This window comes from Macrobrachium rosenbergii, chromosome 12 (genome assembly GCF_040412425.1).
Source record: "Macrobrachium rosenbergii isolate ZJJX-2024 chromosome 12, ASM4041242v1, whole genome shotgun sequence".
Lineage (NCBI taxonomy): Eukaryota > Metazoa > Arthropoda > Malacostraca > Decapoda > Palaemonidae > Macrobrachium > Macrobrachium rosenbergii.
Window position 1 is genome coordinate 5,682,408 of NC_089752.1, and position 18,453 is coordinate 5,700,860.

The following is an 18,453-nucleotide window of genomic DNA, read 5'->3' on the forward strand; positions in this document are numbered from 1 at the left end:
CCCTCAACACCTAACAAGCCTAGTCATTGAAAACCGTTAGTTAATATTTGCTTAAAGGGACATAATATGTTTTACTTTATTTACTTAGAATGTAAGCGCTGTTCGTATTTATTCATGTTAAATTGACTAGATTTGCTTAACTTCTTTACGATTTTTTATGTATTTTTTATGAACTAAATGGTTTTGACCACCCTTGTTTGGACTGGAATTGGAATATAGAGTTTAGGCCAAAGACCAAGCACTGGGACCCATGAGATCATTCAGCGCTGAAACGGAAATTAACAGGAAAAGGTTTGAAAGGTGTAACAGGAGAAAAGCCTCAAAACTGTTGCATTACGAATCAATTGGTGGAAAGTAAGATGAAAGGAAGAGAATATAAAAGGAGGTACAGTAAAAGGAACGAAAGGGGTTGCAGCCAGGGGCCGAAGGGACGCTGCAAAGAACCTTAAGTGATGCGTGCAGTGCACCGCATGAGGTGATACAAACTACATTTCAAACATCCATATCGCCTAAACCGTCGAATTACCAGTACCAACCATTTCCTGAAAGTTTCTTTAAACTGAACCCCCAACACCCACAGCTGAGTGCTGCCAGCAGGACCCACTCATTTATATTTTGTCATAACCAACAAATTTGCCGAAAAGTGGAAATTTTATTTTTGATTGTGAAATTTGCAAACACGTATTGATCGGGTATGGATCTCAGTTGCTAACTTGCTCGTTTAGGTTTCAGTAAAAGAATCAGTTTTCTGTAAAAGAAAACTATTGTGCCGGCTCTGTCAGTCCGTCGACACTTTTTCTGTCCGCCCTCAGATCTTAAAAACTACTGAGGCTAGAGGGCTGCAAATTGGTATGTTGATCATCCACCCTCCAGTCATCAAACATACCATATTGCAGCCCAATTGCCTCAGTAGTTTTTATTTTATTTAATGTTAGAGTTAGCCTTAATCGTGCTTCTGCAGCGACATAGGATAGGCCACCACCGGCCCGTGGTCAAGCTTCATGGGCCGCGGCTCATACAGCATTATACCGAGACCACCGAAAGATAGATCTGTTTTCGGTGGCCTTGATTATACGCTGTAGCGGCTGTCCGGAAAACTCGATTGCGCCGAAGAAATTTCAGCGCATTTTTTACTTGTTTCATTTTGATTATTAGCGATGAATTTAGAATACTGTGGAAGGTGATTATAGGAATAACTACCAAAGTACTTTTATTAGAAAAATAAAATTGAAGTTGACATTTAAAACCGGAAATCCACCATTATACACAGCAAGCCATGATAATAAATTTCTGCGGCGTTGATTCCTAACCTTTATAGCTTCAAGGACCCTCGAAACAATTTTCCATATTCCAGGGAACCACACCCACACACACACACATATATATATATATATGTATATATATATATATGTATATATATATATATATATATATATATATATATATATATATATATATAGAGCATATATATATATATATATATTTCCAGGTCATTATTACCAGGATTTCCCAGACCATTACCAGGGTTTCCCAGACCATTACCAGGGTTTCCCAGATCATTATTACCAGGGTTTCCTAGACCATTACCAGGTTACCAGGGTTTCCCAGACCATTACCAGGGTTTCCCAGATCATTATTACCAGGGTTTCCTAGACCATTACCAGGTTACCAGGGTTTCCCAGACCATTACCAGGGTTCCCCAGAGCATTAGTAGGTTACCAGGGTTTCCCAGACCATTACCAGGGTTTCCCACCAGGGTTTCCCAGACCATTACCAGGGTTTCCCAGTTCCCCAGAGCATTATTACCAGGGTTTCCCAGACCATTACCAGGGTTTCCCAGACCATTTACCAGGGTTTCCCAGACCATTACCAGGGTTTCCGCAAATCGTGAAATCAATGTGTATAGTACAACGGTAGATTCTATATGATTGATATTACACAATTTCTTACATTATATATACCTGAATATTATATATATATATATATATATATATATTAGATTCTATATGATTGATATTACACAATTTCTTACATTATATATATATATATATATATATATATATATATATATATATATATATATATATATATATATATATATATATATATATATAGGTAAGAAATTGTGTAATATAAATCATATAGAATCTACCGTTGCTCTTCGAGTTGTGAATATTCAGGTCACCGTCATTAGTACTATACACATTGATTTCACGATTTCTTGCGGAAACCCTGACAATGGTCTGGGAAACCCTGGTAACCTACTAATGATCTGGGGAACCCTGGTAATGGTCTGGGAAACCCGATCCTGGTCGTTTTGGCCGGAAGTCATTTAGGCCGTAACATCCAAACTGGCAAACGGCCGAAATGGGTATATATATATAATACTTTCTGATCCCCGAGGTGCTAGTACTAAACACGGCGTCCCAAGGAGCTTCCGCCATGTCTTACGGCCTAAACTTCATGTAGCTTAAAGTTGTGATGGCCTAACAGGTTCACGGCAGAAAATAGCACGGCCTAATCGTCCCGAACTCATTTTGACTACAGAACTCAAGAACTTAGGCACCTATCTGTTTTCCTAGTCTGGTTAGCTTCCATCCTTGCGGGAGGGCAGCTGGCCTTTTCTTTCAGATTTAGAGTTGGCTCTGTTGCTTGCGAATCCTCCTCTCCCATCCCCGCCCCTGCCCCCCTAGTTTCTATGAAGCTAAGGTTTTCTAGTCGCCTTTGGTTCCCTTTTCATAAATCTTGACCGTGAAAAACGAACCTTATTCGATTGAACCTTCGGTGCACAGAAAATCTGTTAAAAATGTGTTTTTGGACAGCTGTAAAGCAGAGTTCAGACTGATAACTTGAGCTGTTTAGGCTGATGTAAAAAAAAAAAAAAAAAAAAAAAAAAAAAAAAAAAAAAAATTATCCTAGGAAGCAGATTTAGTTATCACCAATCGTTGGCGCGAGCAGACTGAATGTTTATGGTGTGCATAAAATCACCCACTTGTTCGTTGCTTACCAGTAATAATGGTATTGCCTTTTTTTTAACCTCTGTTGAATCTTCAGTGTATATATACTACAGGCAGATAGCGAAACCAGGCATTTCACGAACTGCCGGAAATTTCAGGCAGATAGCGAAATGTATTTAGTGACATTTGATCCCCCCCCAGGGGCTAGTACTAAACATGGCGAAACAGTGACTCACACTGTTCGGCCGTGTTTAGTACTATCCCCTGGCGGGTCAAATTTCGCCGTGTTTATACTAGCCCATTGGGGAATCAAATGTCCCTAAGTGCATTTCGCTATCTGCCTGATGTTCGTGAAATGTCTGGTTTCGCTGTCTGCCTGTAAATGATTATACACGTATATTTTTTTTTTATCTTTTATTAGAGAAAATATACAATATTTTACATTTTTAATAGCATTACAATCAGAACTTAATCAAAGTTATCTTAACTTTACCAAAAACAAATATAATTTTATCGTACTTTAAGTGGAAAGGTATGTAAATCCAAACATTAGAGCACTATTTGTGTAAAAACCAAGCTTTATTTAGCTATTTTGTTGTTGGACACTTCGAGGGCTCCCCCAAAACCACCAGGTAACGAGAGAGAGAGAGAGAGAGAGAGAGAGAGAGAGAGAGAGAGAGAGAGAGAGAGAGAGAGAGAGAGAGACGCATACCTTTCTTATCCTGAATAGATGTTATTGAACTGAAGAATGCGCAGTCATACCAGGGATCTTTCTTAGATAGTGACGTTATCTAGACATATTTTTTTTGGGGGGGGGTTCATTATCTTTATGATATTTACAGTCTTTTGTTTGTTTTTTTACGGTAATCCCCAACGGGCTTGTACTAAACACACCGCAAAGGTGGATACATACCGGGTTAAAAAAAACCTTGGCGTTCACTATCTAGGAAAGATCCCATACCAGTGATAATTGTGGTACTGAAGTCCATCGCGTTTCCTCACGGACGCGCGGTCTAGACCTACAGTAGACCGTGCCCGGACGTCCAGAGTCTTTCCGTAAAGCCCCGTACACACTATGCATCATGTATCAGCCACGTGATGCAGTAGTGCACTGTACTGCAACACTGCTCACTTGTTCTCGCGCGATAGATGTGGTGAAAATAAATGCCTTTAATAGCAGATGAGGTTCTCCACAAGAGACGAATAGCGTCATTTCTCAGTTCTCTTAAATGGCTAGAAAATAATAACATCCCATTACTCTGCACAGTGTGAAAGTCATAAAACAGCCGTGGTATAGGGTTTGTAACCCCACTTCGTGTATTTCTATGCATCTTCCTGGTTTAAATGTATATTAATGCGGTGCAGAAGATATGGAATGTGTGATAGCTGATGGGTTTAAGAATGGAAGCTGCCTGGTTTGGCACTGAGTGAGGTAGAGTGAAAAAAAGGCATTTTGTGCGGGAATGGTAACGATAAAGGGTCAGTGTGTTGAGGATAGCTGAAAGTGTACAGCTTGGGAAGTTGTATTGATTCTGGAATCAATGAAACTCTGGGCAGGGATTAAGAGTGCTTATGTGTTAGTATGAAGATTGTATGGGGGTAAGGTTGAGCCTGACAAAAGGGAAAGTTCTGATAGAGAATGTGTGTGGGCCAGGACTGAAAGAGAATTTGAGTACAAGAGTTTCTTGAGTTTGAATTTGTGCATTGCAGGTTTTTAGAGCATGCCAGTGCACAAATAGGTAAATGAGAAAGAGATGGCATACTGGGAAGGCAGAGCTCTTGAGGTACATGAGATAAGAGCCTGTAGAAATATGTTCGGAAAGGGAATTCATTAGAAAACGATTTTCAAGGAAAAAATATTTACCAAATATACTTTTGAGAGAGAAAATGAGCTTCTTACTACCTTTTTTTTCAAGATAAAGTAAGTCGGCAGTGAGTGACTTTAGGTTTAGGAAGAGGGAACAAGAGTGGTGAAAAGAGGATATGAGAAACTCAGTGGAAAAAGAAATTGCAAGACAGATTGGAAGACTGTGCAGGAACACAGGAGGATAGGTCAGGTCCTCAGGAGGAAGGTGAGAGAAAGAAAGAGAAGTCTCGTAAGGAAAATTAGAAGAAAGGGAGTAAGGACTTCAGCAGGAAAAATAACTTCCGAAAGAAAGTAAATGCAGATAAGGTTAATGAGCAAATGGATCTCAGAATAAAAATGCAATTCAGTAAAATGTAGAGTTTTGGTCCTTGTCCATTCAAGGGGTTTGGCAGGTGGTGGTGATTGAAGCATCGGCGCTGGGGCTGAGCGAACTTCCTACCACTCTGACTGCTGATGCATCACTGAGCAGACTTTTGAAATCGCTCCCGCCCATCAACACGTTGGTGGTGCGGCTACGTGTTGAAAAAGTGGTTTTTCAACACATCCGTTCAACACTGCGTGCATCATGATGCATAGTGTGTATGGGGCTGAAAGGTCACCTAGCTGCATCCATTTTTTTTAGCCTTCTACCCCACCTCCGTTCCCACTTCTTTTCTTCCTTACCTTCAAACCACTCCAGCTCCCTCTATTTTTACGGGCTGTTCTATGAGCAAGAGCCCGTATTGACATAGCGCCAATTTAATAATGAACAACAGCCTTGTTTTGATTGTCTTGAGTGCTGATGGCTGAAAGTCCCCAGTTTTTGGCACTATAGCCAGATATTTATAAATCAGTGAGTTCTTTGCAAATACGCATTACACCATTAACAACCAAAACTATCAAAATATCTACCTTTTGAACTTGGTAATGCTGCTACTACTAGTACTGGTTTATAATGATAATTATCCCTTTTTAACTTGAAATTAATAATAATGGCTGATGAAACTTTTGATGGAAGTGACACTTTTCGAAAGCCTTATAGTTAAGCCCGGTACACACTATGCATCATGTATCAGCCACGTGATGCAGTAGTGGTGTTGAATAAAATTACTAGTGGCCAAACTGTACTGCAACACTGCTCACTTGTTCTCCGGCCAGATTTGACAGTAAAGCGTCACATGTTCGAGAAGAGAAAGTTGAAAGGGATATACAGAGTGCGATTAATGGATTAAGGGAGGGGCAAATATTCCTTTTACCCGTCCTTGTCAAGGTTCTTCAAAATGCCTTTAGCCATACTTATTATTCAAACATCTACTGTGTACTGTAATTCATAAAATACTTAATACTTGTGACCTATAAGCTTTTCAGAGATGTATATTTATAATTATATATGCATATATATATATATATATATATATATATATATATATATATATATATATATATATATATATATATATATATATATATATATATATTTATCTTCCCAAGCACCCCAGCCACCAAATACTCAGTTTAAAGCTGGAAAATGCAACAGTGTAGAGTGTTGGTCCCTGTCCATTCAAGGGGTTTGGCTGGTGGTGGTGATCGAGCCATTGGCGCAGGAGCTGAGCGGAATGTCTTACCCCTCCGACTGCTGATGCATCACTGCTCAGGCTTTTGAAATCGATCCGCCCCATCAACACGTTGGTGATGCGGCTTTGTGTTGAAAAAGTGGTTTTTCAACACATCCGTTCAACACTGAGCGCATCACGATGCATAGTGTGTACGGGGCTTTATGCTCCGAATGTGGTGCTACTTTGGCTTGTTATCTACGCGTCACCTGCTCCGAGGTGCTAGTACTAAACACAGCGTGATAAATGTAAAGTAGACGGCCCGCACAAAGACATCGTTTATTAACATAATTTGTTGACCACTCAGTATAGAAATGGCTGTATATAATACTTTGCTCCTCGAGGGGCTAGTACTAAACATGGCGTCTCCAGGCGCTTCCACCATGTTTAGTACTAGTACCTCGGAATAGGTGAGTAGAATAGCCAGATTTTTATTTAATTTCAATACATTTCCAGGTAGCCACGCTTCTCCTGAAACACAGTAAATTATAAGATGAACTTTGGAAGGTTTCAAGCCATGCGGGAATTCTGGTCAGAATTGGAGAATTTGAAAGGCGGAAACTCATTACGGTATAACTTGCTATTGCATATTTGTGTCAATATGCTTTATGTCTGTTAATGTATAATCAGATAACATGTAACCGTGCCTAATTCTGGACAAACAATGGTCTTCGAAGTTCGATTTTCTAAAGGCACAATGCTGCCTAGTTGGACCATTTTTCTCTATTCAAAATAGGATTTAGAAACAATGTTTAATAATTTCAAAACTAAATAACTGAAAATTATTTATTACAGTAATTAGGTAGCTTTGAGATATATATATATATATATATATATATATATATATATATATATGTATATATATATATATATATATATATATATATATATATATATATATATTATATATATATATATAAAATATATATATAATATATATATCTTTGAGATATATATATATATATATATATATATATATATATATATATATATATATATATATATATATATATATATATATATATCGATTATATTATCATATAAAGGTAAAAATGATGACAACGTTGTAATATGAAGACGACTATGATGTTTCTCATATGAGTCCGACAGAACAACAAGGTTTTCATATAATTTCATAAATAATTGAAAATAAAAAAGAATGATCATTGGATTATGCTGAACCACTTGACTAAAGACCTTTGAAACTCGATGATCCATTACTATGGATGTTTGTACTTTCAACACCAGCGAGACGCTTAGATAGAAATAAAATGTAGCTTGGCTACAGTTGCTGGGGCTAAAATGTTCCCAAGAATGCTCGTGGTGGCTTATTCTTGATTTGTATTTGAATGAAACATTATAGGCCTAGTACCTATCAACTGCTCCAGGAGCAAGAACCCATACACAATAGGCCTAGTTCTTAACAGCGCTCGAATGTTTCTGGTCCCGTGATGACATATTTCGCCTCTTTGTAAGTCAGCAGTGTCTCGTTTCTCGTCTGTCTGACATAAGTGAAGAGTTTCTCGATGACGGGATCAGTGTACTCCAAGCCCGCCAGAAGAGACATGTCTTTCGCGTACTGCCACTGCAGCGTGCTCATGTTGTGGAAGTGCTTGGCGGGGACGCCGCTGTTTAGTCTCCCTGCCCTTTCCTCTTCAATTTCGGCCTCCATCTGGCTTTGGTCTGGAAGGACTAGTTCCCCTGTCATGACTTTCATGAAGAATCGTGACTGGAAAGAATGGAAAGGTGTTGTGGGCTTGTGGTTTTATGCTAAATTTTTCTTCATTTAGGAAAACTTAATTGACAATTAGATGGCTAAGGACGCTTTTCTAATTTTATAAGCTTGTGTCGATTTTTTTCGGTTTTTAATATTCACAGACAAGTTGCCCTTTCTTTTCAAGCAAGTGACATAACTATGCAAAATAGATTACTAATAATATTAGAGTTCTTTTTTCTGCCATCATGACACTACTCACCTGGAAGTCAAAGAATGGGAAGGGGCATATTTGGAAGGGAATTCCAAGAAATCCCATGGAGGGCATTTTGGCGTTGATGAGATGTTTGTAGAGAGGTTTGACTTGGTTATTTTCGATCTGGATGCCACAGTTATCGCTCAGGAAGGGGAAAGAATACTGGTAACCTGATGGAAATAAAGATATATTGAATGGTTCTCTTTATACAATTACTAGTTCAGTTATACCTGCGTATTATGCCTGTGCAGGCAAAACTGAACGTTAGTGGAAACTGGCTCTGCCTACACAGGCCGACGACCGTGCAGGCATAACTGCAGGTATAACTGATCGTTAGTGGTATACCTTAGCTGTAGCCTAATGTAAGACACATTTAATAATAATAATAATAATAATAATAATAATAATAATAATAATAATAATAATAATAATAAAGCCAACCACCACCTTAAGGATTTGAATCCTGACCTTGCGATTTGCTAGACCAACATCATAACCACGCAGCCACTGAGGGTACAGTGGGAACTGAATCAGATAGGCTACTGCATATTGTGGAATCTTAGTGGGCCTACTTATACTTATCTATGTTTTTACCCCCTTCTTGCCCCACAAACAGTGAGTAGTCATATTCAATTTTCCTCCTCAAAGGCACTGAGGTAAAGTATGTGTTATAAGCAGGAAATCTCGCTTAGGAATAGATGATGGCGGGTGGGGTAAAACCATAGACATGGGTACAGTAGGCCTGCTAGATATTTAGTTCCATTTTTGTTAGTTTTCTGTAAAAGAAAACTGTTGTTCCGGCTTTGTGTGTCCGTCCGCCCTCAGATCTTAAAAACTACTGTGGCTAGAGAGTTGCAAATTGGTGTTTATCATCCACTCTCCAATCATCAAACATAGCAAATTGCAGCCCTCTAGCCTCAGTAGTTGTTATCTTATTCAAGGTTAAAGTTAGCCATAATGTGCATCTGGCAACGATATAACCAGGACCAGACCACCACTCTGGCCCCGTGGTTAAAGCTACCATGGGCTGGTGGTCATGCAGCATTAGCACTCGAGATCACCGGAAGATAGGATCTGTTTTCGGTGGCCTTGATTGTACGCTGTACAGAAACCTCGATTGCGCTGAAAAACTGTGGCGCATTATTTTACTTGTTTTCTATTCCTCTAAGTTGAATATATATATATATATATATATATATATATATATATATATATATATATATATATATATCATATGTTAGACTAGCAGATGGTAGGTCTAGGTTTAAATCCCCCAAAAATGTCGTTTGTCTTTGTCACCTACAGTATTTCTAGGCGACAATGCTTGCTGATAATGCGTTAATAATAATCATTATTTATAAAAATCTCATAATCACGAGTCACTAAAATGAGAAAAAACCACACCAATGTCATTGTAAACATGTATCTAAAATATATACACCGAGACCTGTTGGAAACTTGGTCAATTCTCCTAATCAGTCTGACAAGAAGAACCGAGCAAGTTCTCGAAAGCTCTCGTAGTATTTATTTTCAAACATATATTTAAACTTAATCAGTGCGGATTTTTTTTCACCAAAATTATAATTAGTATTAAGGGTAGAAGTTTTAATTTCAAAGCATACTCATTTTTTGATGTACTCAGAATTTGTCATTCGAACAAACTTAGAATTACGAAAAAAGTTGTGTCCAAGGACGCAAAATCTGAAGTGTCTAACCTGTGCAGTAAAGGATGAAATCTGCCTCTACAAATGTCCCGTCGATGAGTGTGAAACCGTTACTGGAGGCTTTTACTGCACCTTTCACCTGTTTGGTATTTGGAGGCATTTCGGATTTGATTGGTGAAGGCAAGTTGTGCGACAGGATAACCTAGGGAGAAATTGGAATGAAGTTGTCAGATTCTTGAAAAAAGAATTCTGATTGAGCACACTCAGGATTAAGGTAAACTTCACCAAAGGATGCAGAGTTGACCAAGGTTTGATCTTAGTTTGCATGACTATGTTGGTTTCATCGTGTCAAGTATCGCTGTAAACTCAAAACACGAATTTATGAGCCGTTAGGAAAATTTGTTATGACTAGTACAAATCTTATACTACATACATTTTGTAACGTTTCCCTTACTTCCCTCTCCATAACATTCCCCCCCTCATATTTCCAAGAGGCTGATTTACGAGGTTTCCTCAATGCTATTCCAAGTGAAGGAAGGATTTTTGGCTGCTCACCCAAAACCCCGAACGTACTAGTACCATCTATAGACCTTGTATAGTAACTTGTGCTTATCTTTACTGCCCATGCTCCTTAGGGATTTGGTCATGGGAGTTGTGCATTAGTCATTCCAAAACATTTCCCCTGTCGGCAATCACTCCTCCCAAATTCCAATCTTGCTTATTAACTAATTGAATAAAAAGTACCTTCAGTATGACTTGGCCTTGGTCCTTCGTCATCCTGTATAAGTCTTATTTACTGCACTTTCTCTTCTTTTGGAAACACTTACTGTTTAGCTCTTCTACGGATAGGTTTCAACCTTATACCTTGAAATTTCCTGTCAAGTGTAAGTGTTCAGACGTTTAACCTTAACCAAAACATTTGCAAAACCTTGAGTATTTTTCGTTGGCCGGGGAGCGGGGTGGTGGTGTGGGGGAGTCACAGTTTGGCCTGCAGAAGACAAGTTCTACTCGGAACATTTCTCCTTCTATATCGAGCATCACAATATAACCTTTAGATGTTACTCATATTTCAGAGGCATTTCACTGACACTGAAAGAAGACTATTACTCCCTATTTATGGCTTTGCTCACGGGTAACTTTGTATCTAGCTATTCTATAAGATGAATTTTGACAATCTGCGCCTTCCTTAGTCCTATACGTTCCCAAGGCGTTTGTTCTTTTAACATATGCTTCTCCTTCACTGTCAGTCTACCTCGTCGCCTGCCTTGTCTTCATAACCCGGATACATTGTTAGTTGTTTGCCCCCAGCCTCGAATACCTTTCTCCCTGACAACGCGGATCTCGATAGCATATCTGCATGGTGAGCCAATGATTTAGACAGGTTCAGTGTCTCCCAAGACAGTTTGTACCCAACTGTGTCAACTCTCTCATCCAGCTATTTTTAAAGTATTTTACGGTAATAAAACACAACCTCTCTATTTAATTCTACTTAATATTTTGGCTATTGACAATAGATAACAATATATTGCTATTCTTAAGCCTCAAAATTTAGGTTTTTTCAGTGTGATAAGTTCCTTTACTGCGTCCTGGTTTTCAATATTAGATTTGCCCGTCCCTGTTTGGAAAATTGTTTCCACATCTCGAGTGCTACTTTATTTTCCTTTTTGACAGAAATAAGCAAGTAGCAATATGTCTGACCAGTAGCTGTAGAGCCCCCTCTCCTTCTTTTTGTTTGTTCAACTCAAACCCCCTTTTATGTCTCATAATCTACCGTTATTGTTCCATTCAGTTTTGAGGTCGGCCATATAATGTCTAGGCAGCTACCAAATGGTACGGGCTCGCCTATTACAAAGCCAGTCATTTTGGCGGATGGTAGTGATGCGCTGGCTATGGTGAATGCCTCCCCATATACTGACAATATCTCGAATTTCGCCCTTTGCTACCCACTCCCTTGTAATAAATCATCGTCCCTTTTTGACTTGAGATTTTTCTTCCCTCCTATAAACCTAATGCCCTACAGATTCACCTTTGGAACTCCTCAGTTTTCTCGGCATTCGAGCACAGAAGTATTTTCCTCCCTCACCCCTCCCCTTAGCATCTGAAATGAAAACGAAAAAAAAAAACTCCTCTCTCTCACCTGTTTAGCCACTGTGGAAATTTCCAAGGATATGTCTATGCGGTAGCCCTTACCCAAAACCAACACAGTTGCGCCTGAAGGGGGTTGGTTCTCTGTAATTATGACTGTGCATCTGGCGTCCCTTGAAGTCTTCTATGCCCGGAAGTTTAGGCGTCCGAGGGACAGAGTAGTGGCTGAAATAAAGTTATATTTATAGTTCAGTAGGGACTGCTCTATGAAAGCATTTGGATACGTGTATTTTGGAAATCTCGGAGCTTGCAATGCATTTTAACCACCGCTTTGGCACGTTATAGTCCTCGTTACGTAGGCCTATATCCCTGGTTATAGTCCTTGTTACGTAGGCCTATATCCCTGGTTATAGTCCTCGTTACGTAGGCCTATATCCCTGGTTATAGTCCTCGTTACGTAGGCCTATATCCCTGGTTATAGTCCTTGCGTGCATGGGCCTATATCCCTGGTTATGAATCCTCGTTACGTAGGCCTATATCGTTATAGTCCTCGTTACAGGGCCTGTATCCTGGTTATAGTCCTTGTTACGTAGGCCTGCTATCCCTGGTTATAGTCCTCGTTATGCAGGCCTATATCCCTGGTTACAGTCCTCGTTACGTGCAGGCATATATCTCTGGTTATAGTCTCACATGTAGGCTATATCCTGGTTATAGTCCTCGTTACGTAGGCCTATATCTAGTTATAGTCCTCATTACGTAGGCCTATATCCTGGTTACAGTCCTCATTAAATGTAGGCATATATCTCTGGTTATAGTCCTCGTTACGTAGGCCTATATCCCTGGTTATAGTCCTCGTTACGTAGGCCTATATCCCTGGTTATAGTCCTCGTTACGTAGGCCTATATCCCTGGTTACAGTCCTCGTTACGTAGGCATATATCTCTGGTTATAGTCCTCGTTACGTAGGCCTATATCTCTGGATCCCGTAAGGAGGGTGGTGCCAACAGTGCACCTCATGAGATGAACTGTAGGCACTACTTGAGTTTTTTTGCAGCGTGCCTTCGGCCCCTAGCTTTTACTGTACCTCCTTTCATATTCTTTCTTCCATCTTACTTTCCACCTTCTAGCAATTGTTTCATAGTGCAACTGCGAGGTTTTTCTCCTGATACACCATTGTAACCATTCACTCTCAATTTTCCTTTCAGTGCTGGATGACCTCATAGGTCCCAGCGCTTGGCCCTTGGCCTAAATTGCATATTCTATTCTATTCTATCACCTGGTCTAATTTTGGAGGCCTTTCTGATATTTCATATTCAATCAATGCAACTGTTTAACTTCACATATTGCAAAGATTTAGGTTCTAGCTAGGCCTACTTACCCGTTACAAACGATGATAGCCTGGCAAATGGTCTGGGAGGTAGTGCCCGCTTTCAGGTCCTTCGCTGTGACGGTCCATTGTGGGAATCCTTCCTCCTGTTCTAGAGGCTCAACCTTTTCGACGAAATGATTGTACTGGAAAGAAGGAAAAAAACACTTGAAAACATTAACGTATGTTTTAGATACTTTTGCAAAAAGATAACCAGTGTCAAACACACACACACATATATAGATACACACACACACACACACACACACACACACACACACACACACACATATATATATATATATATATATATATATATATATATATATATATATATATATATATATATATATATATATATATATATCCAAATATGTATATCTGGTATATACAAGCTATATATATTATATATATATATATATATATATATATATATATATATATATATATATATATACCATATATATATATATATATATCTGAATTATATATGCTCTATATTTAAAAATAAAACTGTATTATATATATATATATATATATATATATATATATATATATATATATATATATATATATATATATATTATATGAAACAGTTATATCCCTTATATATATACGATATATATATATATATATATATATATATATATATATATATATTGCTATATAAAATTGTATATATATTGAGCAGAATATATATATTGATGATATATATATATATATGGGATATGATCTGGATAAAATATGATATATATATATATATATCAGCTTTCTGAACAGGAAAACAAGACGTATATATATATATACCCTATATATATATATATTTTAGTTTATATATAAAGAAAACTGTTGTGCCGGCTATTGTCTGTCCGTCTATATATATATTTATTCTGGATATATGGCGCTTTTCTTGTCATATAGAGATCTTAAAACTACTGAGGCTAGAGGGCTGCAATATATATATATGTTGATCATCCACCCTCCAATCATTAATATACATACCAATATTGCAGCCCCCTAGCTATATATAGTATTTTTTTTATATATTATATCTACGGTTATATATATATATATATAATCGTGCTTCTGGCAACGATATAGATAGATATACCACCGCCGTGGTTAAAGATTCATATATCATGACTATACATATATATTATACTGAGACCACTGGATAGATATATCTATATTTCCGTATATATTGATTATACGTTTTAGATTGCGCCGAAGAAACTATATATTTTTACTATTTTTGTATATATGAACAATCTTTTGAAGGCATTATATGGAATATATTATAAGATTAGACCTATATATATATATATTGTATATATATATTACACGTAACTTGTATTGTTATATATATATATATATATATATATATATATATATATATATATATATATATATATATATATATATATATATATATATATATATATATATATATATACGTCAAAGAAACAGCAATATATACTATTTTTTCTATTTTATAAAGGAGGCTGTTATGACTATTTGTTTATCAGAACTATATATATATATATATATATATATATATATATATATATATATATATATATATATATATATATATATATATATATATATATATATATATATATATATATATATATAAAGCTCCATGCTTAGATATATATATTAGCCTAGAGGAGTATATATATATAGACTATGTATTATATATATATAAGAATTTGATAATATATGCTATATATATATATTAAGACTATATATATATGAGATCACTGCTTTATATAGGATATACGTATATTAAAAGCTTAGTGAGTTTTTACGAAAATGACTTAAGACTGGCATATAAGTGACAAATTTGAAATCATTCCACTGCTATATATATATTTTGGGATATATATAAGCTATATGGAATATATATATATATATATATATATATAATCAGCAATATGGTATATATATGTTTACTTATATAAATAGAATTTATATATATATATATATATATATATATATATATATATATATATATATATATATATATATATATCAACGATATCTGAGGTCCCAACTTCTGTGACTCTCAGAATGGCCTATTTTGCACAGTTCTTTCGAAACCCCTTGTTAAATTGTTTTTGGAGCAGAACTCGGTATCAAGGCTGGAATATGATCTGGAAAAATTAAAGTTAACGATAAACATGTCATAAAATTTTCTGTAAAAAGCTATTGTGCCAACTGTCTGTCCGTCCGAGACTTTATTCTGGCAGCGCTTTTTCTATCAGCCTCAGATCTTAACTAGGTGGAAAACAATGTTGATCAACGAATCCATTAAACAGTAGAGAGAGCCCCCTCCCCAACGTACCCTTGTTATTAGCCATAATCCGTGTCTGGCAACGATATGGATGACCACCACCGCGATGAGTTCATGGCGACTCATGTGTTATACCGAGACCACCGAGAGATAGATCTATTTTTCCGTGGCCTTGATTATACGCTTTATAGAAGAAGAAATATTTTTACCCACTGAACAATCTTTTGATTCGATGCGTTGGTAAAGATTAGACAATTGTTTTGCTACTTTATCCTCGGTTTTTCTTTATAAAGGAGGCTGAAATTTGTTTTATCAGCATAATCCTGAAGATACCTAGAAATTAAATGGCAGACTATTGAAGAATGGTGGACTTTGTAAGGACTGCGTTACTCCTGCTTTAACAGGGAATGGACGAAATGACTTAAGACTGGGAATCCCTGCGTTTTTTTTTGGGGGGAGGTAACTTCCTTTCAAATAGAGAGATTCTATCGGGCCCGAAAATCCCTGTGTTTGACTTCTGGAATAGAAAAGATAAAACATCATACGTGGCAATAATCGCACATGTTAACGACCAAAAGTGACAGATGAAAGTCTGTTATTGATTGCGAAAGAGATAACTGAATTTACGTGCGTGGATCAGGTTTGTTCAGCATAATCCTCAGGGAACAAGGACTCTCACTCCTTGGGAAATGAAATCAGGGAATCGGTTTTGTTCTGGAACAGTGACAGAGAAGGATGGCTTGTTCTGAATGAAAAGTAACCCGGTTAACTGACAGGATCTGGGATGGCTTGTTCTGGAATAGAAAAGTATCCGGTTAACTGAGAGAGAAAGTCTGCAGGATGGCTTGTTCTGGAATAGAAAAGTATCCGGTTAACTGACAGAGAAAGTCTGCAGGATGCAAACTTGATCGCATTATTTAGGCCATGCCTCATTAAAACCCAGTAGGGTGGTAGTGCCGTCAATGCACCTCACTCGGTGCACTGTAGGCATTACTAAAGGTTCTTTGCAGCGTGCCTTCGGCCCCTAGCTGCAGCCCCCGTTTTTTCTTTTGCTCTCCTTTTTCTGTTCTCTTTCTCCCATCTTACTTTCCACCCTCTCCCAACAGTTATTTCATATTGCAGCTGCCTTGAGGTTTTTCTCCAGTTACACCTTTCAGACCTTTTACTGCCAATTTCCGTTTCAGCGCTGAATGACCTTATAGGTTCCAGCACTTGGCCTTTGGCCTAAATTCTACATTCAATTCAATTCAGTTTAAACAGAAAGTGTCATTGTATGAATGAATTTATTGGGGAGAGGGTACATTACTGGGACAGTGATTGAATAAAGTTACCAACGTGGAAGAGTGGCACAAAGATACAGGAGAGGAAGACTTGAAAGAAAATCTGTAAGGCAAATGGATATGGAGTGCTTTTTGCTCCATCTTGTCAGTGACCAAGAACCTATTACAAGATTACCCTCCACTCTGTTGTGTGCACAAGGCTCTCTATATTATGGACACTACATCCGGAGCTAATGGGATAGAAAGTAGCTAGAACTCATAGCAGGAATAAAGTAGCTACGAAAAGAAATTTGGTATATATAGTTCAGCAAAAGGCCAACTGGAACGCTACTAAGAGTTGGAAAAATACTGAGCCTCAAAAGATCTTGTAGGGAAGCTTTTATATAACAATGAATTCGTTCAACTTCGTCAACACACAACTTACTTTTGAGTTGAATGCTAGACCATGAGTTTAGACAGAAGCTGGAAGAGGTCAAGGAAAGAATTACTGGACGACTGTAGTTTGTGGATGTGGAAAAGTTTGAGCTTGTTAGTATTTCACAGAGTAAAAATTGGAGCACCTCGAATATAATGAAGTAGAGAGAAAAAACTGCTTATACTATATACGAGGATTGTCAACTCACAGAATGTAAACAATGGAATTATAGCTAAAAGTGAAAGGGTCATGAAACGGGAATTTAACATTATCCGGAGTACTATGCCAGTAGAGGATGTGTGAGAATTGGCTGGTATTCATTCAGGATTACCACACACACACTACACACTACTACTACTAATAATACACACACACACACACACACATATATATATATATATTATGTATATATATATACATATAATGTAGCGACTCTTTAAAAAGTTCATATGGGTAGTTGCAAAGTCAGATGAGAGTTTTTGATTTTGCAGACATTTAAAGACGACGTATTTTATTTTCAAAGAAGAATTACCCCCCCAAAAAATGATTGCTGAATGGTGAAAAGTGAAACAAAATAGCTGGTACTAATTTGAGAAAGATTTACCTGTACATTCGTTATCAATTTAGTAACGATGTGGGTAACCAGAAAGAGAAGCACCACTGTGATATGGAACAGTAATCTGCCAAATTTATCGGAGTTCCTTTCTTATAAATTTTCTAATAAACAACTAAACGGAATGCGGAAATGCGCGTAGCAATTGGCTTTTATTAGACCGAGTGGCGTTGGCAACGAGAAACTTCACTTAGTATCATATAAAAAGCATATTTTTATTGTGGAATAGTTTTTATCGATCTTAGTCATTCGTGTGTAATAAGGGATTTTTTTTTAGGGGTAAGTGATGTATTGCTAAAAAAGACTACGATCTTGCAGAGTGACTTTTAAACAAAAAGTTACAAGAAAG

General features: G+C 37.2%; 1 long non-coding RNA gene across 1 annotated transcript in view; it reads left to right on the forward strand.

The window, feature by feature from the left end:
* The window catches only part of LOC136844363 (uncharacterized), a 263,377-nt gene that overhangs the window by 1,194 nt on the left and 243,730 nt on the right, over positions 1-18,453 (forward strand). The gene's annotated exons all lie outside the window — the stretch shown is intronic.